The sequence below is a fragment of the Pezoporus wallicus genome, unplaced genomic scaffold (assembly GCF_028554395.1).
Source record: "Pezoporus wallicus isolate ANWC-B61680 ecotype Strahan unplaced genomic scaffold, APGP_CSIRO_Pwel_v1 contig_5261, whole genome shotgun sequence".
NCBI classification, from domain to species: domain Eukaryota; kingdom Metazoa; phylum Chordata; class Aves; order Psittaciformes; family Psittacidae; genus Pezoporus; species Pezoporus wallicus.
In genome coordinates, this window is record NW_026642423.1 from 2,260,963 (window position 1) to 2,286,509 (window position 25,547).

A 25,547-nucleotide genomic window follows, 5' to 3' on the forward strand; every position below is an offset into this window, starting at 1 on the left:
CTGCATCTTTAAGAGTTCCTTCTTGAAGAATGTCCAGCATTCTTGGATCCTTTTGCCTTTCAGGACTGCTTACCAAGGGGCTCTGTCAACCAGTCTCCTAAACAGGCCAAAATCAGCTCTCCAGAAGTCCAGTGTAAGAGTTCTGCTGGCCCCTTTCCTTACCTCTTTGAGAACTGAAAACACTGTCATTTTGTGATCACTATGTCTAAGATGGGCTCCAACCACCAGATTACCCACAGTCTTCCTCTGTTCACAAAAAACAAATCCAGCAGGGCACTTCCCCTAGTTGGCTCACCTAGTTATCTTCTGCTCCGAGACCTCTCTATTTTCTCTCTGCTGTGTTGCTTTTCCAGCAGACATCTGGTAAGTTGAAGTCCCCCATGAGAACAAGGATTAGTGATTGCAAGACTTATCCCATCTGCTTATAGACTATTTGATCTGCTTCTTTATCCTGGCTGGGTGATCTATAACAGACTCCCACCATGATATCTGCCTTGTTGGCCTTCCCCCTGATTCTTACCCATAAACGCACAATGCTATCATCACCATCATTAAGCTCTGGACAACCAAAACACCCCCAACACACAGGGCTACCCTATCACCTCTCTTTCCTTGCCTATCTCTTCTGAGGGGTTTATAGCCATCCATGGCAGCACTCCAGTTGTGCAAGCAATCCTGCCATGTTTCCATGATGGCAACTATGTCATAGTTTTCCCTGTTTGTTGCCCATGCTGCATGCATTGATGTAGATGTACTTCAGTTATTGATCCCACAAGCTTTTTGGGGAACACTGTTAGCAATGATTCAGACTTGCTCCCAAACCAACCACCAGCATCTGTCTCAGTTCATACAGTACTTTGAAGATCTGGAAGGCCAATAAGAATCCACATTTCTCTTGGTTGCCCTGCTCATACCACCCAGCTCTTGCCACACCCCAGCTCACCTGGAACGCACAGCCAAGCCAAGACTGCTATGATGCACTGGGTATGTGGGAGAATCAGCAGTGAGCCAGATAGCAACCATGTTTTCATATTAATATTTTTTTTAAAAGTTTAAAAATCAATTATGAATGAGAATCATCTTCTAGGTAAAGTTTTTTTGTATTTTCAGACACTTCTTTTCATATTTTGTTCCCACATCCTTTAAGGAAGCCTGCTATGAATATCTAAAAAGTCATATTATCTCCTTTGAAATCCATCTTGAAAACTTCCCTTCTCCGTAACACTGAAGGCAGTCTAAGCACTTGTTAGATCTCTGATGGCCTGAGGTACCTAATCACTGTGTTTCATTGTTCTCATTGTTCAATATCTCTGTATCGTTTTTTCTGTCCCTTCTGATACAGAGGGCTATCTTTCTGCTAATATAGTTTATTGAATAGTAGTGGTGGCTTATGAATGAACTTCATGAACACCAATGAGTATAAATAAACCTCATTCATAACATGCATTTTAAATGTGATGAATTTATCCTCTCCCTCACTTTCAAACACAGAAAATATATTCTACAGAAAAGCTGAGGTTGTGAAAATGTTCTTTAAAGAATAAGACAGGGAAGAGCAGGCTGGGAAATACTTACAGGTGATTCCCCTTCCTTCCTGGAAACAGCCTTTAAAAGGCACTAGTAGTGTTGTCACTGGAGCTAGAGTTCAATAAAAGGAGGCCTTTGCCCACATCACCTCTCTTTTTAGTAGGGCCCTGTCACACAGATAAAGTGTGAAATAAAATATAATCTGAAGGGGGACTCTGAAATGTCCTCCTACTGTAAAACTTCAGGCCAGTTCTGTCCAGACTAAATAAAAGCCATTGGATCTACATATCTCTCCCATCCAGAATCATTGTTTCAGTAATCAGAAAAGAGTGAGTACTGTTGTGTGGTATTTACAGCTGTCAGTGATTTCATGAGCTGTTGTAAACATCCCTGCCATTTAAAGATCATGAAGCATGTTGAGAGTATGTTGACCATATACTATCATGGTCAGCGCCTTTTTAGTAAAAATGAAAATGTATTTAAGACCTCATGGCTGACTGTGATGGATTGGTTTCCATCATAAAAACTGAAATGCTTTAATGAGAAAGGGCTTTATGAGTCTAGCTGTTAGCCATGGGGTTGTCATCACACTGTAGCCTTCCAATTCTTTCCCTCTGGGATTAATCCAAGGCTGCTGGACCACTAATTTATTACAAAGACAGGTGCTGGAGAAAGAAAAAAAAAAAAAGAAATTAAGAAATAAAGAGTGAGAAAGAAAGAGAGAAAACAAGTGAGGAAGAAAGAGCAAGAGGATACAAGCAAGCAAGACAGAGAGAATGACAAACTTAACTACAAGACAGAATTTGCCTTGGCTATAATTTGCTTGCACACCAGATGTCTGCATGGTTCAGGCTGACAGCATTGCAGAGAGTGGGAAGCTCAGCACTGTCAAAAGACAAAAAAAAAGAAGAGAAATTCAAAAAATTAAAACAAAAATGACTTTGCTGTTTATTTCTTTCACCAGTAAAAATCGGGTCCCTCTATTCACACAGCTGGTCATACCATGCACTAACACTTCCCCTCACCAGCATGTCATTGGAGTCCTCCTCAGAATTTGACCAGATTAGATGAAAAAAATTAATTTTAATGCAGTAGGCTGAGGGAGTTGTAAAATGCCTCTCTCTAATTAGTTTATCAGTTTGAGAGTGAAGGACTTGGGTGAAGAAATGTAATGATGTCAGTTCTGTGATATCTGAACAGGCTTATTTACATTCCTCACCTTATATCTTTTCCTTTTGCACCCATCTTCCTTTCTTCACCTCTCCCCTTTCCCCCTGTCATCTGTGTTTCTTTCTTGCTTGCCAAGTACATTGCGTACCTGGGGTCAACAAGACAGTTCTGCAGATGGGTTGATGACACAGCAAAATACTTGGTATGAGATGTTTCTGTCTGGCCTACAGATGGGAAACTCATAAACACTTTATACACCCAGTCCCTCATTACTGGTTTAATAGATTTTCTACTGGAAAGCCAAGAGCTTCCCTAGGCAATGCAAGGAGTTGCCATATGTTCAGGATACCAATTAATAGTCCTTCTAAAAATTCATGTGTTTTCAGGCTAACAGAAAAAGTTAAATTCTTTTCTTCTTGGTATGTTTTTAGTGCTTGAGAAAGGATCCAACTATGTGGGCTGTTCCATGGGTATCACAGGCTTTGCCAACTGGATGTGTACGAGTGTGAGTGATGTTTTTTGTCTTAAGTCATACAGATTGATTGCATTTAAAACATACTGCATCAGTATCTTCTGTCCCTGATACCTCATCACAGTTCCTCAGAGACAATACCACTTAATCTGCCTGAGTCAGAGTAGTGTTTCTGAGAGAGTTGCATACATTCTTGTAACAACTGAGAAAAAGAGGCAGCTCCACACCTCCAGAGCTTTCCTCCATCCTGCTCAGAGCAATGGACCTTTTTGAAGACAGACTGTCCTGGAGTAGGAGATAATTAAGAGCGCCCTTTCTCCCCAGTGAGATTCCAAGTGTGAGCTTAGTACATTCACATCTGCCGGAAAAGAAAGTCCCAGAAGATTTTTCCATGTGTGAAGGTGAAAAGTGCTCAAATATTCTACTGGAAGAATCAGTCTTCCTGAATTCCTTTGGCTAACCTGGAATGGAAATGGTGGAACAATAACCAGGTGCCATAAGGAGCAGTGAACATAATAAAATACTCCTTTGTCTTCTCTATTTTTTCATGAAGTGCTATGAAGTGAACACCCTGCCTCTATCTGATGGCACCCTGAGGATGAAGGACTTAAGTGAAGACCACATCAGTCTGGGACAGTGGAGGATTTCAGCCTGCACGTAGTAGAAAAAAGCTCATCAGCTTTGGGTTTCTGGCTGAGTTATTCCAGAGAAATTTAATTCTTCTTCCTGTATCCCTTTTGTGATTTGAGGTTGACAGAGCATCCTTCTTTCCTCACGAGAAATACCTGAGCAGCTTTGTACCATGCCACCTTCTATCCTAGTTATAGTTATATTTTTTGTATATTATACATGTAAACCCCTCAGGAAACTGTGAAAAGTTCTGCAGACCTCAGTGAAAGTAAACTGGCTTCTCAGCGAGACAGAAATGAGGTGTGCTGAGGAAAGAACACCTCCAAAGGAAAATTCAGAGATTTGTTCTCTGAGTCATGTGCTAAATTCCTTTGTAGCTTCAAGGTCTTGGTGGCCAACAGAGACTACGTTATTCTTAGGAAGAGACTAGAAAACACGACTGAAAGTGCTAAAATGCCATTGTGTACATAGCATCACTCCCTGACCTCAAACAGTTTGAATCTCCAGCCCTCAGAAAATGTGTAACATAAAGAAAAAAGATCTAGAGCAGAAACATGGAAAGATTTCCACATAGAAAAGACTTAGAAAGGAGATCTCTGATGTAGATCGTTGACAAATAAAATACGAGAAGGATATAAATCTATGTCAGGAACATGGCGATCTCTAATGTCCTCATCATCCCAGAATGAGGGACTTTCACCTCTTTCTGAAGCACATGCCTAGTTTGAAATATGCAAGCTGTTCTTCTAAAGTCTTCATGTGAATCCCTTGGATTACCTATAACGTTTCAATTTGGGCATCTTCCTCAGGATGTCACTGAGTCAATGCCCCAGTATGAAGAACAGCCAGCAGATAGGACTGCCCCATTCACTGCAGTAGGTCTCCATGGGCAGCGAAGCAGCAATTGTGATTTCCAGTCCCAGACGAGCAACTGACTCATTCTATCTTTGTTCTTGGAGTCTCAATTTCTTCATACCAGAGACTGTTCTTCCTTCAGATTAATTCAATTTCTATGGCATTGGCTCCAGCCTGTGTACCCTGGGGGTGACTCTCTCAGCCTTTCCCTGAAGAGCATTTTAGACCAATGAGACCCCACAATTATCCCCATCATGAAAATAAGCAACATTTCCACAGAGAAAATGGGGATTTGTATTCAGAAAAGCCTGATACCTGCTGCAGAAACTACACAAAAATCATTCATGATTAGATTTTATATATGCAAGCTTCCTTTAAAATTCCAGTTTCGTAAATGCTCTGATATCTAAAAAAAAAAAAAAAAAAGTGAAACATTTACGTTAAAACCAGAATTCTTGGAAATCTGTTTCTTCTGTTAGTTGCAAAGGAAAGAAGAAAATAGTCCACATTGGTAATTCTTTTGTCTACAATACAGCACAAAGGGCTTGAGGTCCTCTACAGTCTTGTCAAGTACTTCTTATTGTTATTCACATGGTGAAAACAACTTTTGTTTCTGCTTAAATGTGGTGCAGGAGAATATTTATGGAATGAATCAGATGAAGAAGTCTGGAAGAACTCATTCTTATCTACACTGATGTTCATCCCACCAACTTCAGCCACTTGTAAATTAGGTGCCTAAACTAAGTGGCTGTCTAGATTATTCAGTTAATGAAGAAAGGTAGGCATTTCCAAACAAGAAAAGCCTCTACCTCTGGGACAGGCTGGGAGAAATATTCCTCAGAGATACAAAACTTTCTCCATTGCCTAAACTGGGATCTATCCAGAATCCTGTGGAAAATCCTTAAATACTATACAGCTTTAAATTTGATGAGTTCAACCCCATCTGGAGACTGGCCTCCTGTGTAACATTAACCGTAACATTCAGTGATTGAATTTCTCCATTTTATTCTATTTCTCTAACCTTCTGGGTTGTTCCCTCTTTGGTAGAGCTATGCCAGACCCCTATGGGACAGCAGAGTGATTTTGCTGTTCCCTAATGTGACATTTTCCCCCTTAGAGCCTATCACTGTGTTTGCAGATTTTGTTTCATGCCACCTCAACATCAATCTTCTTTCTACGTCTGTCCCTTTTGCTCTTGGTGTAAGTTCTGGGGACTTTCCCACCCTGTGTCACTTCATCTGGTCACAAAGCCACAATCCCACCACAGCCTTGTTTGCCAAATGTGTTGCATAAGGTTCAGCCTTGTGGGTTTCCTCTGGAGCAAGGAGACAACAAAGATCCTCTGTGGGAGCAGAAAAAACAGCCTGCTCTCTCAGGGTGCCCTAGAAGGGGGCTTTGGCCTCTTTATTTTCAAGTGATTACAGAGTTTAATCTTAAATGGGATTACAGAACAGGAGGAAATGCTCAGAAATGGCTGAAAGTACTAAAAAGGAGATCATTTTAGTACTAACTTCCCAGTAACAACCAAGATATGCCTGGGGATACTGCCAGCAGTATCTTCCAACTGGCACTCCAGTAACATGGGCATGTCATGTTTCCCACCATCTAACACCTAAACTCCCCAGTGTGTCCTCTGACCATTCTTCCTGTACCTATGACAATCCCTGCAGTGACTCTGCAGGGCAGTACCATGTCCAGTAAACTTATTAATTTGTGTTGTGCTCCACACCTACCATTGAGCAAGAGGCTCTGGATCACAAGCAGATTGCAGGACACTGGACACATCTAGTCTGGTGGGAGCAGAATGCCAAGAAGGTAGTGAGGCTGTCACTACCCAGCCCAGTGAATTTCTTGCTCATAAACTCATCCAGTCTCCTCTGGAAGCTCTTCTCCACCCATGACATCCTCTAGCCATGCATCTGGTCACCCAGCGCCATACAGCCTATACCAGGAAAGCAGGCTTTAGTGCACACACCTTGCACATGAGGAACCAAGGGAGGGCATTTAGCTGTCATGGTTAGTGTGGAAACTTCCTGTCCTTCCTGTTCAGCTGTAGCTGAACCCAGGACACTTCCCCTAGTGTGTTTAAGCAATGTCGTTTCATGTGCCAGCAGCTGTGTCTAAATATCTTGACCTAACATCAGGTAATATTTCTCCCCTCATTCTGTTAATGACAACTGAAAGGGAAGTATTCGGTATTCTCTATGAACACTCATGGCATACAGTTACAGGAAGGGCATTCTTAGGGTCTGTGGCCCAGCCAGGTAAGGTTCAGCTTAAGTCAGCTGCCAAGAAGCTAGAGAATTGTATAAGGACATGATTGCAGCTGAGCTGCATCTGACCACATGTACATCTGGTCCTGCAGCCTAGTAAAACTAAGAACAGGATAAGTATATATATGCTGTTTTCCCCATGTCTACATAAACATATTTAGTCTCTGCATATTTATTAATCCCCAGTGAATCTTATCTTCTCGAACTCATTCAGTCTCCAAGGGAAGCTTTTCTCCACCATGACATCCTCTGGCCATGTATCTGAGAGTTGAACTACACATTGCAGGAGGAACTGTCTCCTTGGGCTGCTTCTGACTGAGCCCCCCAGCTGCATTTAGTGCCCACCCCACGGATGCTCACCTCAGACGCTGTGCATCTTCACTGGCAGCTCCAGATTCCCCTGCACTGGTACTGCTAACGTATGGCAGCTGTGACCAATGAGCAGAGACCTTTGCAGTGAACACCTCACAACACCTCATCCTGCTTCTGCTCAGCAAAAGTAAGGAGGAAGGAAGAAAGCTTCCTTCAGGGTTTCCTAAATCAAAGTGTGTGAATAGCTGAGGTTGGGGAGGAAGTTGTCCCTTGCCAACACACACACACAGGCACAATCGTTTCTTCCATAATTCCTCGGGGCAACTGAGTTTCTAGTTGAGCCCACTGCTGAGTCATTGAGGTATAAATTCAACCAGTATGAAAACCTTCCTCCTTGACAGCAATCCAATAAAGCACAAATTAGCAGAAGAGATGAAGGAAAAAAAAACAAAACAAAAAAAAAAAGAAACCACAAAACCACTAGGAACGTATTAGGGCTGACAGCCCGGTAGAAGGTCCTACAGGAGGTATCTCAGCACCTTCTCCTACAACAGCCCGCCCTGGTAAAATCTGAGCCATCCCTTTCCTGACACTCCACAACAACAAACCCAAACAGATTGATGCTTGCTCCTGAGAGATGCCAAGCAACCTTCCACTCCTACTTAAATCAGGAGATTGCAGAGAGCCCTTCACCTGGCAGGATGAAGTCTTTTGGGTGTTGAAGGGAACAGCCTGCTTTATGGCTTAAGATGAATGACAACCATCTGAGGCCTTGTCCCATGCTGTGATGGGTGGCAGGGCTGCTGTCTGAGCTGCTCTGGCCAAGTTTTACAATGGTGCCATTATCCACCAGACATCTGGCAGGCGTAGCTTCTATTTTTCCTGCCCTGTGGTGGCAGTTGTTAGGTGGAAAGGCAGGTTGGCAGGGGAAGACTGGATATTTGACATCTCCTCCCTTCTCCCCTTTGCTAACATTCCTTTGGCTTGTAAGTCTGACAAACCAGCAGCAAGAGAAGATTGTTGTAAGTTATTTGCAAGGACACAGGGTCACATGTTTTTCATCCATTCCTTTTAAGACTTCAGTGGCAACATACAAGCACCTTTCCCAAGACCCAGCAAGGAAAAGCCTGTTTGGTAAAGCAACAGAGGAAACTTGAGGTTTATTTTGTTGTTTGTAAGAATAAACACCCTCCAAAATATCCTTGAGAGTTGCTGATATTCTTAGTTATTAAAAAAACCTCTCATGAGTGTCAAGGGCAATGCAGTAGATGTAAAGCAGAGGGGGGACAAACGTCTTCGACACATTGTCAAAGGTTTCACATTTAGGCTGCCAACAGGGGCTGAGCTGCTCCACAGGCTTGTTTCCTTGAAGGAAGGAGTGCACCCTCCCCAAATATGGCCTGATTGCCTCAGCTGATGATGCTGTTATTCATTAAGACCCAAAGTGGGGATTGAGTCCCATTGTTCTCGGCACTGTGCTAACAGAATGAGGACAAGATGATCTCTGGTAACCAAACCCAGCAGGAGAGGGGATCCCTCACACCAAGCCTCTCTGCTGGGTGGTCTGCACTCTTCTGGGGACACTGGGCTTGAATGGCCAGCATTTCTCTGAGCTGCTGAGTACTAAAAGTAGAGGCAAAAGGAAAAGCAAGCAGGCAGAGGAGCTGCCCAAGGCGGTCACAATCACCAGGGAGCAGTGCTCCCCTCCAAACAGGCTCAGTGGCTTCTGCCAAGGGCAGACTCATCGATAAGCTTGTCCAAAGGCAGTGTGTCTCACTCCCTGAGTTTAACATGATGCCTTTTGGTCTCTGCAATTCCCCTAGTGCCTCTCAGAGGCGCATGGATTTGATTCTGGCAGCTGTTCAGTAGGCCACATGTTCGGCCGATCTGGATGATGCAATTGTTTTTGGGAGGACTTTCCAGGAACATTAAAATCGCCTGGAGGATGCTTGTAGCTGGCTGGAGCAGGCTGGTCTGAGAGCCGAAACCCATCCAACTGTGACTAGTCATGGTCCCAGGTGCAGCCCACTCCTCATATCATGTCTTCAGCAGGGTGTGCCTCCACCTCCAGTCAGGACAGACACCCTCGGCACAAGCCCACCCCAGCAATGGCAGCTGAAAGGACAACCAGATCCCTCTGCACAAGGTGTGGGAGTCCTGGCTTTTCTCTGTTATCTGGTAGAAGACAAGGAAGGGGAGGGAGACATGAAAGCACAGCCTGGATCTGAATTCCCAGTCTGAAGGTAGGCTTGTAGCAGCACTTTTCAGCTCACATGCAGTGCTTGTGTGGATTGCAGTGCTGGTCCTGTTACCTGTCCACGTTGCTTTCCTCCTCCAGCAGGGCTCAGCTTTTGGACCTAGGAAAAGAAGCTGGGCTGTGTCCCTGCTGCAGCCATTTTGGAGAGGTGGCAGAGAGCTGCACACCCCAGCAGTCACAGGAGCCCAGAGGGGGGAAATAAAAGGATTTTTCTGAGTGAGCTGGTGATGACGAACATCAAGTTAAGCTCTTTGGAGTGAGGTACAGTGCTCTTTTCCAGCAGAAGGATCTTGAGCTTTGGCCTAAGATGCTATCATGAGTAATGGTCAGGTGTCACGCTGGCTGCCAGTGACCAGAGGCACTGAACCCCCTGGTCTGGCAGGAGCACACTCCGATCACAGTCTGCTCCTTGCAGGGGGTAAGTAAAGTAGGTAACAAGACAGAGATTTTCCACTGTCATGCTTGGCTGATAACATGCTAGAAATAGGTGTCCATGTTAGGATCGTTTTTCTGTCCTCAGGGGAAAAAAAAAAAAAAAAAAAAAAAAGCAGACAGCACTATGCCAGTTTCTGTAGATATTATGGAAAGGCAAATTTTAAAAAACTTACTTTTGACTAAGCAGATTTAAAATGACCAGCAAGTGAAGGATTACTAAGTGGGGGCACCAGAGTAAAATGGGCACAGTCCTTCTCCTGATTGCCTGCTCCTTCATCCCTGAGTCGGTCCTTTTTTTGTGAGTCCTCTCATCCAGTTCCCTCCCTCCCAGAATCCACTATGGACCTGTCCAACCTCACAGGAGGGACAGACAAAATTTTAGGTAGAGAAATACTGAGCTCACACCTTTTGCAGGAGTCTCTTGTAATACAAATTTCACACAAAGACCCCAAATGTCCTTGGAGCCTCATCACATTTCTTCTTTATTTGTAATGGGCTTCAGCAAAACTCATTGTCCATCAAATCCATGTGTCCAAGATCATGTAGTAGGAATCCTGGAAAGTGTGTGAAAGAGATTGCATTTTGCTGTTGGATGTCTTGGCTAAAATGCAAATTAGCTGTCACACTCCAGTAAATTACGTGGTACTAAGCTTTACTATGCTTCCTTCTTTTCCCTTGTGTTACAAACAAACATGCTGGAAGGACAGCCTTTCCTACACATCTAGGGATGCTGATAGCTCAGTCAGGCAGCAAGATTTGGCTGGGCTTTTCTGTTTATAATAGCTTACAAATCTTGCAACTTAAAATCTACAAGCCATATGCACATGCTGCTAAATTATTCTGCTCCACATGGTGGGGGAACCCACCAAGCCTAAGCACAGCACAGAAACCCAACAGGAAAATGGACATCAGATAGGGTATGAAAAACGCACTGACAGTCTGGGGGGAGTTTGCCCCTGTACAGCTAGAAATCTGTTTGAAATTGACTACAGTAGGAGCCATGGCCCATTTCTTCACACATCTTTGCTAAAGAGATGTCAACTCTCATCTTTCTGTGTTATCATGTGCTGGTTTTGGCACCACCAAAATCCAGGTGCACTTCACAACTCAAGCACTAGGTCTTTCTCTAATGGGCTGCCACAGCTGCTCCCAAGAGTGCCTGCTTCTTTCACTGAGACCTTCTGATGGCTGGAAATACTGTTTTATTTCTAGCAATTACAGAAAGAGAAAATTAATTACTCGTCACAAGTCTGGGTTACAATAAAGCAACTGATGTTGGGTCTCTTGAGACAATTAATACAGCTCAGCTTGGAGAACATGACTGTGAGAGCTAACAGGCAGCTGGAAGAGTGCAAACAGCCGAGTAAAATGGCAAAGTCAGCAGTTACAACCTTTTCCTGGCTGGTTGCGTATCTCAGACTAAAGAGAGGTGACAACCTTTGGTCACTGTATGGGCTTTAATCACAAATGGTGCTCTCAGCAAGATACCCCAACCTCCCACAGCTTTGCATACTCTACTGCAGTCCCATAAAGCACCCCGTTGCATCTCAGGCGACTAAACACGGACTGCCTGCCAGCACCTCAGCTGCATAAAGTAGATGTATCAAAACTCAGCAGTCTTTCTGTGCATAAGAGGACATCTGTTCCTAGGTTCAGCCACCTCTACAGTTTGATCCAGCCCTTGAAAAAAATATGTGAGTGTGGTATTCTCACTCAGGCCTGAGCATGACCTCAGGTGGGAGGAGATCTGATTGCTGGAAGGAAGACTTGGGACCCAGCACCAAAATCAGTGTGGGTGCAGATGGCTGCAATAGGCCAAAACTCCAGCCAGAAGTATCGAAGTCTGGGGTTGTCTCATGCAATCACCCAGCACCTGATGGAGGACATCATCATTTTCTAAAGCTGCTGCTCCCTGTTTCTCTGTCTAAGTGTGGTGCTTGCTGAAGAGCTCTGCTTTGCACCACTGGGGTCAAAAGCCTGACAGATAATGTAAGGCAGAAACATAACACACTGTACAACTTTCTACCAGGCACATCTGGATGAAGTGTAAACTTTACCTGCTCATCAATGTAATAGTATGCATTTATTTCTCCCTCTGGGAAAAGCAAAAACAGTTCAAATCTGTGCAACAACAACAAAAACCAAAACAAACTGTAATTAGCTATGTGGAAATGCTACAGGAGGAGACCCTGCAAAAATGTGGATTGGTTTAGATAAATAGAATCATAGAATGGTTTGGGTTGGAAAGGACCTTAAGATCATCTAGTTCCAACCCCCCTGCCATGGGCAGGGACACCTCACACTAGACCATGGCGCCCAAGGCTCTGTCCAGCCTGGCCTTGAACACTGCCAGGGATGGAGCATTTACCACTTCTTTGGGCAACCTGTTCCAGTGCTTCACCACCCGCACAGTAAAGAACTTCCTCCTTATATTTAACCTGAACTTCCCCTGTTTATGTTTAAATCCATTAACCCTTGTCCTGTCACTACAGTCCCTGATGAAGAGTCCCTCTCCAGTATCCTTGTAGCTGTGCCTGGGATTGCCCCAACCCAGGTGCAAGACCTTGCACTTGGCATTGTTGAACTTCACGAGTTTGGCATTGTTGAACTTCACGAGTTTGGCATTGGCCCACCTCTCAGGTGTATCAAGGTCACTCTGGATGGCATCCCTTCCCTCCAGCAAATCAACCACACAGCTTGGTGCTGTCAGCAAACTTGTTGAGGGTGCACTCAATCGCACTGTCTATGTCATTGACAAAGATGTTAAACAGGATCAGTCCCAACACCAACCCCTGAGGGACACCACTCATTACCAGTCTCCAACTGGATACTGAGCCGTTGACCACCACTCTTTGCATGCGGCCATCCAGCCAGCTCTTTATCCGCTGAGTGGTCCATCCAGCAACTTTATGTCTCTTCAGTTTAGAGACACAGATGTTGTGCAGGACAGTGTCAAACGCTTTGCACAAGTCCAGGTAGATGACATCAACTGCTCTGCCCCTGTCCATCAGTTCTGTAGCCCCATCATAGAAGGCCAGCAAATTGGTCAGGCAGGATTTCCCCTTAGTGAAGCCATGCTGGCTGTCACCAAGCACCTTGTTGTTTTTCATGTGCCTTAACATCCCTTCCAGGAGAATCTGCTCCAAGATTTTGCCAGGCACAGAGGTGAGACTGACTGGTCTGTAATTCCCCGGGTCATCCATTTTCCCCTTCTTGAAAATGGGGGTTATATTTCCCTTTTTCCAGTCGTCGGGAACTTCACCTGACTGCCATGGTTTTTCAAATATGATGGCCAGCAGCTTCGCAACTTCATTCACCAGCTCCTTCAGGACCTGTGGATGGATTTCATCAGGACCCATGGACTTGTGTATGTGCAGGTTCTTAAGATGGTCTCGAACCAGTTCCTCTCCTACAGTGGGCACAAGGTCTTCATTCTCACAGTCCCTGCGTCTGCCTTCCAAGACTTGGGTGGTGCGGTCAGAACATTTTCCAGTGAAGAGTGAGGCAAAGAAGCCATTGAGAACCTCAGCCTTCTCCAAATCCAGGGTAGCCGGTTCTCCTGAGAGCTTCCAGAGAGGGCCCACATTATCCTTAGTCTGTCTTTTGTTAGCAACATACCTATAGAAGCCTTTCCTTTAACATTCCTGGCCAGACTCAACTGGGCCTTAGCTTTCTTGACCTGATACCTAGCTTCCCAGGCAATGTCCCTGTATTTCTCCCACGCCTCGCTTCCACCTTCTATAAGCTTCTTTTTTCCCTTCTAAGTTTTCTCAGCCTCTGAGCCTCTAAGTTTTGGGTTGTTTTCAGAGGCCTCCTGGCCTTCTTGTCAAAATGCAACACTCCTGAGCTTGGAGCAGGTGATCCTTGAATATCAACCAGCATTCCTCAGCCCCCTCCCCTCTAGAGCTTTATCCCCTGGAACTTACTGAGCAGGTTCCTGAAGAGGCGAAAGCCTGCTCTCTGGAAGTTCAGGACAGCGAGCTTTCTGTGTGCCCTTCTCACTGCCCTAAAGATCTCAAATTCCACCATCTCATGATCACTACAGCCAAGGCTGCCCTGGAGCATCATATTCCCTACCAGCCCCTCACAGTTGGTGAGCATGAGGATAAAGAAGAAGAAATACCCAACTCTGTCCAGAACAGAAGCCAAAGCTTTTTGAAAACCCTTCAACAAGGTTTTCCTTTCCCCAGGGGAAGGAAAAGAGAAGCAATGATCTGCACAACTGCATATAATGGAGATCAACCCCACCTGCTCCATCCTGGACATAACCCTGAGAGCTACTGTCTTCTATAGTTTGAATGGACTTCCCATTCCCAGTGTCCCATCCTGGTCACCATATAACAAATTTGACAGCTTCTCCAGTTCTCAGCTGAGCAAATATCCTGTTCACAATCATAATCACGCCAATACATATCATAAATTTCCCCACTGCCTCCTTCCCTACCACCCTTCCTGCTTTGCCTAACATGATGTTACCTATGCAGGATTCGTCACCCTCATCCTGCCATAAGCATCCCAAAAGATTTTCCTGTTGTCCTGCCATCGCAGGAGGTTTCACATGAAGCTGACACCAGGCTCTCCTCTCCTCACTTGGTCCACATCCAGTGGATTATGTATAAGCACAGATGGCTCTGCTAATTGGGAATTGTTCCTTTTTATCATGTCACTGGGGCTTGTCCTGGGCAGGGGCTGCCTGATATCTTTCTCTTTGATTTCGGAGGGTTTTGTGAGAAGTTACCAGGCAGAACTGAAGGGCTGGTGGATGAGGCTTTGATAAATGCCTTGATCTGTATGGCCTGCTGGGCAGTCTGTAGCTGTGCAGTCAAACACACCAGTGGCTTGTCAAGGATCTTACCCTATCTGCACCAGGCAGCAGGGTTATGCAGGATGTACAGAAATGTAACCCAACAAGTCTCTAATCCCCAGGACAAGGATGAAAGTGGATTTAGACTAGGGATGGCTATGTTTCTCCTACCAACTCACCCCCTCTGTCAAGTCCCTGAGAACCAGTGATGAATAAACTCAGCATGTGCCACAGGCCAGCATGTAATGAGCTGGTTTTTATCACCCGCTTCTCAGAGCTATGTAAAATCTATGCACTGTTCTGCTCTGCTGCACTTTGCTTGGAGTGGTACACGGAAAAATTTCAGCTCAGAGTAGTTTATAGCCTCCCTATAGGCACTTTTCCATCCTATAGGCACTTTTCCATCACTGCCTGCCCATGGCTGTAAAGCATGGACCAGGACAGTGCACGCAGATAAGTGACTTCTGGTTGTCTTTGAATGGCCTTTTCACACCACTATAACTCCTGCTTTCCTGCTCTGCTTCTTTCCCTCTCTCCTTCCTAACTGAGTTTAGACTCTCTGGTTAAGGCAGCTGAGACCACAGTGACAGAGCAAACAGTGGGCAAAAGGAAAAGCTATGGTGCATCACCCAGATGGACAAAAAGAAAAGTGTGGACACTGGAGATGTCGCAGAAGAAAAGCTTGCTTGGAAGAGTGGGGAGAGCAAAGAAAGTTAGACAGTGCCCCAAAAGCCATCAATGTCCTAGTGATACCGCAAGGGAGCCGGGAGGACAAGGAGAAGATTTTGAGACAACAGTGAGGTCCAGCTCTGCAGGACAATCAGCTACAGCAGTCCCCCTATGCGTGTCAAACTCATAGCAAGGAACAGGCTTCCCAAACTCCTCAGCACATCTGGCCATGCCCCATAATGTAGCATAGCTCATCCCACCACTTCTGTTCCCCTTGTGGACACAATCTGAAGGCGGGTCATGGGAGGCCTGAGCTGATGCTGTGATTATTTCCTACATTAGCCTATAAGAGGAAAATAGCCCTCAGCTAGGACATCCAAAATCTAATAAAAAATGCCTTAAACTGACTTCTGACAGTATTCCCCAGACCTCACATTTCAGTTACATGTATGCATAAAAACTTATAGTGGCAGGGGCAATTCTTATGCAGATGAGGCTACTGGTGAGCATTTCCCAATATGCCACACCTTTGGCAAAGGAATAAACTGTTTAGTTGCAAAATATCATGCAGGTATTCCTTAGATGGCCATGACCAAACACCCACCAACTTGGAATGAGCACGACAAGCAAACAGACCTTCAGCTCTGCTGTCAAGAAGCATCTCAGCAAGGGAACACCCCCTTGCCCTTCCCATGAGCATCCAGGCATCATGAGCATCCCTAGTCTGCAGAAATCTTCATCAAGAACATGACCTCATTGTTTCAGCGGCTGTAAAAATGCAGCTAAAGAATGGTCTCTGACCCCACAGAGCTCATAATCATGTGTAAAATGCTGGATGGGGAACACAGTTTGATTGAAAGGCAGTGTAAAGGAATAATAAGATAATACTGTAATATATTCTTGGCCTGTCTCCCTTTCCTCAGTGTGTTACTCTCTTGACCCTGATGATGTGATGTCTCATTTACAATTCTGGAAATGCAGGCCATATATACTTTGCAACTAAGAGATCAGGCACTATACTTTGCAGTCTGCCTAGCACAACTTGGCTAAGCTTGGCTCATAACCAAATTCGCTTCCCTCCTCCATGCTGTGGTAGCCACCTCCACAATCCTTACTGGGAACAGCCCTGGGACATGCTATTCCCCAGACCAAGCCTAGGAAACACAGCCAAGAGCCAGCCAACTAAAACAAAATGTTTATTATGCCCAGTGTATAAAGCTAAGAAGTTGAGACTAAGACTTGCCTAAGGCCATGGGTAAAGTCAATGTCAGAGACTAGGCTTTCTTTCCCAAGGGTCAGACAAGGATAGAAAGAGAAGCATTTTTTCAGGTTAGGATTAGCCCTTACTGCAGATCTGTGGCTTTTTTTAACACGTCATCCAGAATTAGTTGTCACCTAAGGCTCAACTTCATAAGAGTGTGCAGGCACATATATCCTAATCTCCTGTGCTGTGTGCACCTGTGGGTCTTGTCGAGGTGTGGTGTGTATTGGCTGCACATGTAAAGAACCACTGCCACATAGAGTGAAGCCTTTTCAGCAAACATAAATGTTTTTTCTCAATCAGTACATGGTTGGTGCTGCATATAGTGCTCTGGCAAAAATGGCCTGCAACAATCTATTGCAGTGTTTAGCAGAGGGTGCTTGAGGACCATCAAGTTAGCTCCAGCTGAGGTCTAGATGTTCAGACACAGCTTCTGATCCTGCACTCACTACCAAACTGGAGAGCAGTTGTTATCAAATCTTCACCAGTGGTGTCTTCAGCCATTTTTAAGTTATGGCTTGAAGTTAATACACTGGAGGTGTTTATCTCCAGCATAAGGAACTTGTATCTGGGAGTCCTGGATATGTTAGGCTTCCTGTGAATCACTACTCCTTTCAATTAGGAGGCAGCATTTGTCACACTTCCATTAAGCAATTGTAATTAGCAACTTTAAACTACAAGATCACATTGCCTAGACGTGAGACTTTACTGTGTATGGCTGCAATGGCAGCAATGTTACACTGTCTTCTTGCACTTCTGTCCTTCCTCTCTGCTGCTGTGGAGCATCTGCAGTGAGAGAGCAGGGTTTTTTGGGGTTATATAAAGTGAGTGGGGAAAAGTGAGACGAGAACTGCAGATTTGACCTTGAACACTAGGAGAAAGCATAACACACAGTCTGTATAAAGTTTCCTTTATAATAATAATAACAACAATACTAATAAAAAAATAATAAACCTTTTTGTTTCTCTACCAGAGAAGACTATAAAAATCTGCTCCTGCATAGCTGCAGTGGATTTCACAGCCAAAGCAAGGTCATTCAGAAACTGTTGCCAGGCCAAGTTTTCACTTTGAACATTTTCACAGTTAAAGGAGGATCCAAAACATGTAAGAAAACACAGCCTCAGACTTTCCACTTTAAACTCCTTCTTGCTTGAACTATAAGGTAAAGAGAGGAGGAGGGGGGTGGCTGGAGTGGATGGGCTTGGGTGATTTGTTTATCCAGAAATTCTTTGCATCTCCTCTTTTCAGTGATGTTCCCATTGCTTTTTTTTCTTTTTTACTCCATTTTCCAGCTGTGTAGCACAAAGCACAGGCAGGTCAACAGCCTTGCTGAACATCACAGAGTGAGTCAGTGGCTCTGGAGAGATCAGAGCCAGGACCCCACTGCGTGCCAGCTCCTTGTGCTTCCCTCTGGTTTCAAAATTCATTTCAACCCCAGGTGCTAAAACAAGGTGAAACAGGACAAATTCCAGACTGTGAATTTGGCAGAGGCTTACTAAGGACACAGTGACAATGGCATCAAAATGCTGTGACACCAGACACCACAAAGTGAACAGTGCTCAGTCATATTTATGCTTATAAGTATGGGCATTTCTGTGTCTCCATGACTTTGCAATAGCTTTTCAACCCACTGGTCCATTCCAACCCAATCTGACAGCACTGTTGGCTCCTCCAAAATGTAACATTTGTACGGTTTTCATGAAAACTGACAACAGATAAAAGAGAGAGCTGGAAATTAAGTACGTGCTATAGGAAAAGGTGACTAAGACGCAATCTTAGCCACCAGTAAATCCACCGAGAAAGGGGGAGACTGGACTTGCACAGGGAAGTTAAAGGTAACAGAGGCTCAAGCACCAGCATGTGACTGTGCTATGTAACTGGTAGAACACTCCTTGTCACAGCTGTCGTAGCATCTTCTAAGCCTTAGGATAGGTATCACAGAGACAAGAGACATGCCCAGGCTTAAGATGGGTGACATCCTCCTCCTAAGTGGAAGGCAGAGAATGAAATCCCAGAGATGTGATCTGTGCCATGCCACAGGATTTGGATCCTCCAGGATGACATTGGGTGTTCCTTCTTTTTCTTGATTGAATAATTAACCTATTAAAAGTGATCTCTGCCTTTTCCCCCAAATTACTATTTCGTTGCGCTCATGTTACTCAAAGTTCTAGCCATAAGGTTTAATTCCTGAAATGGCAAAAAAAAAAAAAAAAAAAAGAAAAACTCTTTAGCGAGCTGTTTTGAGGTATTCAGAAAAAAAAAACACACCAACTCACTATTTTACCAGCAGTGGATCTTGATGTTATTGTAGGGTCACTCAAAAGTAACGGCTGGCAAGGGTGAAAGTAATTTGCAAGCCCTGAGCTACACTGATGAATTGTGGCCAAGTTGCGTAGTGATAGTGGGTCTTTTATTGGGAGGTCACCAAAGGGTATGGGGCTGAACAGAATGGATCATTACCAGAGGGCTGCTGGTTAGCAGAAACTATAGAGCTGTTTATGAACAAGGGGTCAGCTGGTCTGAACAGGATATTCATGAAGACTGCGCTACAAAATGCTTCGTTGTTGTGGTCATGCGTTCTGGGCTGCTAATATTCGTGGGTGCACTTGTGTGGGCATGTTCAGTTTATTTAGAAAATAAGGGCATTGAAGCACTTGTTTTCTGAGGGAGAGAAAAAAAAAGCACTGAGTAAGAAATACACCAACTGTGCAAATACTGAAAAGAAAGAAAAGAGAATGTCTCACTTTCCTTTTTACAAGCTTTCAAATGACAAAGCAAAAGATGTAAAACACTGGGCAGAGCTGTGCTTGCCATTGCCTGGGGTCCCCAACACAGCAGAAGGCTGCTAAACCAATAATCTTCCTATCCTGACCTTGTAGCCTCCTAACAAATCCTTTCTACTTTAGCAGGATTTGTTTCAGAGAACTAGGCTGTGTAATCTGGTACTCTGGTAAGGTCCTCATTTAACAGATTCAAGGCCAAATCCTGCTCATACCTCCACTGGCACAGTCCCATCACTTTTGGTGCAACTGCTCGAGCTGAGAGCTGACCGTGACGTTTTTCCCATTAATCTCATTCTCCCTTCCTATTGTGTTTCATTTTACGGTGCCCTGGAAACTGGAAAACCTGTATGTCTTCAGCCATTTGATGTACAGGAAATGTAGTCACTTAACTAATCTTTTCCCTGGGCAGTGGTGGGGATTTTTTGTTTGTTTTTTTTTCTCTTTCTTTTTTCATATCTGGCCTCACAATGCTTATGGAAACTGGTTATGGTACAGGGGAAAAGGAATAGGGATGGTAACTTAGCAGCCACACACATCATGCTCAATTAAAACAGTTAAAGCTCCAGGAATAGAAGTCCCGAGTCCAAACTTTGTCTAAGGCTACTCTCCATCTACCCTTTCAGCTAAAAGAGCAGCCTTTCTGGCTCATTCACCAGCTGGAACGGATGCAGGCATGACTGAGCCTAAGACATCCCGTGCAGGCTGCAGCTGTACCAGGGTGACTGCAGCCATCTGCCCCTGCGTGGTCCTGGAAGCTGAGTGGCTCTCAGCCAAAGGGCTCCGGAGCCTTCTGGAAAAGCAGCAGAGTCCAAGGCACAAAAGCCAGGCTGTTTTGGTGGAAGGACCAAAGGCGAGCCAGGCCCTGTGAGCACTGGAGCAGTCACCACTCAGGCAAGTGACACCAGAAAGGACAGGATTTCTCAACATTCACCAAAACTGGTAAGACGTCTGGGAATATCTCAGATGCCCCACACCTATCTTTAACCATGAAAAAGCTTAACAACTACCTTCAACCAGACAACCAACTTTTTATGTGTAAAGAGTGGCAGTACGGAGTCTGCAAGTGTAGCTAGTTAGGCTGTACAGGCTACTACACTGATTTGGAAGACTCAACTCAAAGTTGAACATGAGATGGTGATAGGACGAGATGAAGATCTTACAGGACTCACACTGTGACCTCTCCAACATCTTGCACCACTGCACTTGAAATACGCTCAAATTTAGGAAGGTTTCAGTGGACATAAAGTACAAGGTCTGAAAACTTTTCCTTCTTTTTGAAAAGATGATATTTTCAGATGACAAGAAGAAGGTCTTCAAGGAATAGATGGGAAATTGGGCAACATGCAATTCACAGACTCGGAGACCTCAGAAAAGCATCAAGGATCTGGCAACAACTAGTGGTTTCAGGCAGAGCTAGACTGCAGAGAATAGCTACAGAAGCCAGTCACCTGGGAAAGCTGCTACACTGAAGTTTATATTGGATCAGGCTGTCCTGAGGGATTTCTGCAGGAAGATTGAAGAGGCTGCTGAAAACTCCGGAAAAAAAGAGTGCAAATGGGCCATAAAAATGAAGGCAAGTGGGAGACATGATTTTTTTTTTTTTTGGCCTAAATTTGTGCACAAGCTTTTGTTCACAGATGAAGTTCTTATCCTGAGGAAGAATCTATCACTCTGGTATATGAATGTCAGCAGAGCTGGCATCAGTGCCAGGACGCTTGTTTACGGTGCTGCTTCCTAATGTGACATTTCAACACCAAGAAAGGGCTTCTTATGCTTTCTTATGCTGCTCAAGAGAATCCCTGCTCCTCTTCCTAACTCTCTTGTAAATTGCCCGCTCTTTATGGCACTATGTCTATTAAGTCTACCCTGTCAAGTTGGTACACATTTCTCTGAAGCACTTAACCCTCTGTTGCCCATCGGTTTAATCCCACGCTCCCACCTGAAATGTAAAAATTAACTGCCCTAGAGGAAGCCCAACGTTTTAATGCATCATTTACCTCAGACTTGCTCCAACACAGAGGGCTGGTGACCAAAGGTCCATGGATCGCAGCGGAACGTGAGACCCACATCTATGGAGAAGCTCTCCTAGAATTTCCTTCTGTAGGAGGGCTCGGCTTCCTTGTCCTGTTCCCTCCTCTTGCCAAGCACACAGTTGGCTGGCGGTTTCCCGAGACCATTGTGAGAAGTGCCTTCAAAGTCATGACGTCATGTGTGCCAGAGCATGCCTCTGGTCTGAGTTAGTTCCTGTCAGCCTTATGCGCAAGGGGAATACTGAATTAATTCCTGATGCCATTACATGCATCTCAACACGAAGATGACACCCACTGGCATGAGCATGTTGAGTCACTACATTTCCTTTCCCTAGGCTGCAAAAGCACAAGCATCGTAACTGTTTCCCAGCACAGACCCATAAGGCTGCTGGCTCCTGCCGAGAGACTGTGTGCTCCAATCTCCCAACAACTTTTGCTAGGAGTTAACACCACTGCAAGGCACAAGTTGGTCTGCCTTTCTGTCTCACCTTTTTTTTTCTCCTGTGAAAGGAAAATAGGAGGAGTACAGAGAAAGCTATGCACCTGCCCCAGGTTGTGAAACTTGGTTTATATAAGGCTGTTGAGATTCCCCCCTCCAAAATAAAAAAAAAAAAAAAAAGGGAGGGAAGGAAGAAAAAAAAGAAATTATGGTTTGGACCAAGTTCAGGCCTTTGATGTGTGTTCTGAGTCTGGGAGCCCAAGAGACAGTTGCATGTTTAATGCCTCACTGTTTCTGTACTGGGCACAGACTGTTTTCCCTCACCATCTCCTGGATTTCACCTGATCTTATTTCAACTACCTTTTTTATGCCTATGCTTTAATACCACTTTTTTATTATTCCTTTTATTACTGAGTGAAACAATTATCGGTTTTATGGGCCATTCTCAACCCTACAGACCAGTGTGTCCCAGGGCTGTTCATCCGATGGTGGCAAGAACTTTTGCCGGGTCATCTGTGAGAGGTGCTCCAATCTGCTGGGAGGGCTGGCAGGGCAGAAGTGGAAGTCAGGATGCTTCCTAAATAAAATAAATTGAAAGGGAAAAGACGTATTTTTCACAGGGTGAAAATGCCTCCCCTCACCAAATGGGGTGAGGTAGCTAGGGTAGAAGACTGATAGCAGGGCCTTGCAGCTCTTGCTTTATGTACTTCTGCTACTACTGCACAAGCAGGACAACAAGGGAGACCACCGCTGCAAGCCATTTGTCAAGAATGCCAGAGAGATCCATCCCTGGCTTATAAACAACACCCATGGCTCTCTTCTGTGATGACTATACCTATGTTAAGGAACCCGGCAACTGGAAAGCAGAGGGAGATGATAGAAAAGGGGAAGGCCCTCGGTCCTGGATGGACAGATAGGTAGTTACTGCCTCTATGGGGACAGGTAAATTGTAAGGGAAGCTGTAATATGCCATAAAACGAGTATCTCTTGTTGAGACAGCCAGGATATCCTGTCACAGCCAGGATAGTTATGAATTTTAGTTCAAGAGTCAGTATTATTTTAGCTTACCCTTGGGGATCAGGATTCACAGACTGGAGATGAATAAGAATGTTGTGTAAGGTTTGTATAAGAATGTTTCCCCACGAGTGGGTGTTTCTGCTCTTCACTGAGTGGTCTGTGTGATACACAGTTTAGAGAGGGCATTTGGCATAAAGCATAAAACGTATCACATTACAGGTGAGAATATGTGGGATCCAAAGTTTTTGATGGGTCTGAAGTGAGACAGCTTTGAAAATGCAGATAACTGGGTCAAATGACAAAACGTGTTATTTTACTGCCTTTTGAGGTTTTGTTTCTGATGAGTATTTGGGTCCCCATACCTCTGGCTTAGGATAGGAAAGGGAGTTTCAAGAAGGAAATATCAAGCGCAGATGACAAGAGGAGATAATAACCTGGTCTGTGGTGCAAGGGAGAGACTTGTTGGGGATCTCAGCACTGTGGAAGACTGGGGAGAACGGTGGCCTCAGAAAGAGGCATCAGAAGAACGGGCTGGTTGGAAGACAGCCAGGTGCCTTTAGACATCTTTGCTCTCTTCCCTAATTCCTACACCCCTCTGGGAATGGTCTGACTCACAGGGGCTGCTCCAAATCGCCATGCTTATCCACTAGACCCATCTACACAAGCGCATGTTCCCGGGATATCTGAATGAGACACAGCTCAGCCTGTAGCCAGGAGATGACATCCCTTAATTCTTCCTTGCCTTGAGTAACAGCTTTAGACAGCCAACCCCAGTCCTGCACCCCACCTCTGCCATGCTTCCAAGCTTTGAACTGTCAGGGGATTGGTTTAATGAAGCATGGCATTGAAATTCAGCCTCAGAGGAGGTGGAAAATTGGAAAGATAAAGCTAGGACCCATTTGTGGGAGCAAGCTCTGCCAACAAGGGGGGTGAAGCCAACCGCCCTCCCTGCATATGCATATTGTCCCCTTCATCCCACTGGGGACAGAGGTAGCCTAATAGCAGCTGTGAGTCAGAACAAGTCACAAAGGACACATTCTAGAGGAAAAGCAAAGGTAAAAATGCACACATAGGTTCTCCTGCAAGATCTGATCCTCCTGCTTGTCAGCAGTGTAACCATCTGGAAAAGTGTAATTATTGTAAATGTAAATTAATAGTGATTTGGGAAGATTATAACTTTCTCTCTCTTCTTCTTCCCCCCTCCCCTCCAAACTTTCTGATTGTGCTTTTTTTGGCAACCCAAAACCAGTAATTTGATGCAAACTCTGGCCACAAATCCAATGGAGCTTGATACGCTTTAAATGAGGGGAGGGGGGATAGGCAGGGGTGATTGCTTTAATAACTGTTCTTGGAGAAAGGCCATTGATGTGTTTTCATTACTCGGAAGAAGAAGAAAGCCAGAAAGAAAACAAGTGGCAGGACAGCCGTTAGACAATAACTATGAATAATTATAGAGTAGGGGTAAGGGGAAGTCCAGGGAATTACTTCAGGGATATAATCATGAGCCCACATCCAGGCCAGTTACTGGTGGCTAAGAGGAGGATGTATTCAAGCAATGTTTGAGGGCCCCTCTGGTTTGGGTCTGTCTCCACCCAGTCTTGCATGAGCCTGCGTCTCCATCACAGAACCCATGGTCCCCAGTGTCTCAGCAGGACCCCAAAATGTTACACGCATTCTTGACCTTACAGCACTCTGCAGACCTTCAGGGATGAGGCTCTATGCATGTTTCTGGGATGGGATGGAGACAGGATATTTTCCTTCCACAATGGGGAAGCTGAGGGTCTAAGCTGCAGCCTGGATTAGACTGGTGAGAAGCTTAATGGTCCTTTGAATCATGACTGCTCTACTACTCATTGTGGGTATTTAATGAAGGAGGCTGTACACAGGTATCCCACCAGCAGAAAACTGCAGGAACTGGAGGTGTGATAGTCAAAGGAAGGAGAAAAGAGAGTTTTCCCTAGTCAAAAGGGCTATAAATGGGAACAGTCAGTTCTTCCCTTCCCCAGATTCCACAGTAGTTTGGACGTCTCTGAGAATTTCTGCAGTACCTTAGCAGAAGGGACAGCCTGGTTTCTGAGCGCTCTTCAGAGTCAGGCTGCAGAGGTCACATCTTCTCATCTCTAGAAAGCCTTCAAACCACCCATACCCATTCCAGTCAACCACGCAGCCAGACACTCACCTATGGGGCTCTCAAAAAAATTATACCCCCCTATCCTTTGGGGAGGGGTTTTGACACATTCCTAGTGGTGATATTGATTCAGACAAGAACATTTCTAGACACACAGCAATGCAAAAGAAGATGAAAAGCCCAAATCCATCTTGGCTCACACACAGAGCAGGAGGGAATCCAGAGTGGTTGAAAGATGAAAAAAGAAAAAATAAAATCAGCACTACCCAAGAGGTTATTTTCATGCCAACTCCTCAGGCGCTATGCAAAAGTTTAGGAATGAACGTGCACAGCAGGCTTAGAAGGAGGTGATGGTCACAGTCAGGAGTTATCTCCTCTAAGGAAAACACTACTTACTCTTTGTTAATGGGGCCAGGCAGCAGGTACGTGATCACAGAGGCAAAGGGCATCCCACATCACGCCTAGCACACCCTGTAAGGGACATC

General features: G+C 44.9%; 1 long non-coding RNA gene across 3 annotated transcripts; it reads right to left on the reverse strand.

The window, feature by feature from the left end:
• Positions 1 to 2,021: 2,021 nt before the first annotated feature.
• On the reverse strand, positions 2,022 to 3,137 carry LOC130610418 (uncharacterized). 3 transcript variants are annotated; one of them, XR_008975042.1, is made up of 3 exons: positions 2,747 to 3,137; positions 2,359 to 2,412; positions 2,022 to 2,192 (listed from the first exon to the last, which is right to left on the reverse strand). It is a non-coding gene; the product is annotated as an uncharacterized LOC130610418 (long non-coding RNA). The 3 variants fall into 3 exon arrangements; XR_008975043.1 differs by having other exon boundaries at positions 2,318 to 2,412; XR_008975041.1 differs by having other exon boundaries at positions 2,022 to 2,412.
• Between the last annotated feature and the right edge of the window lie 22,410 nt (positions 3,138 to 25,547).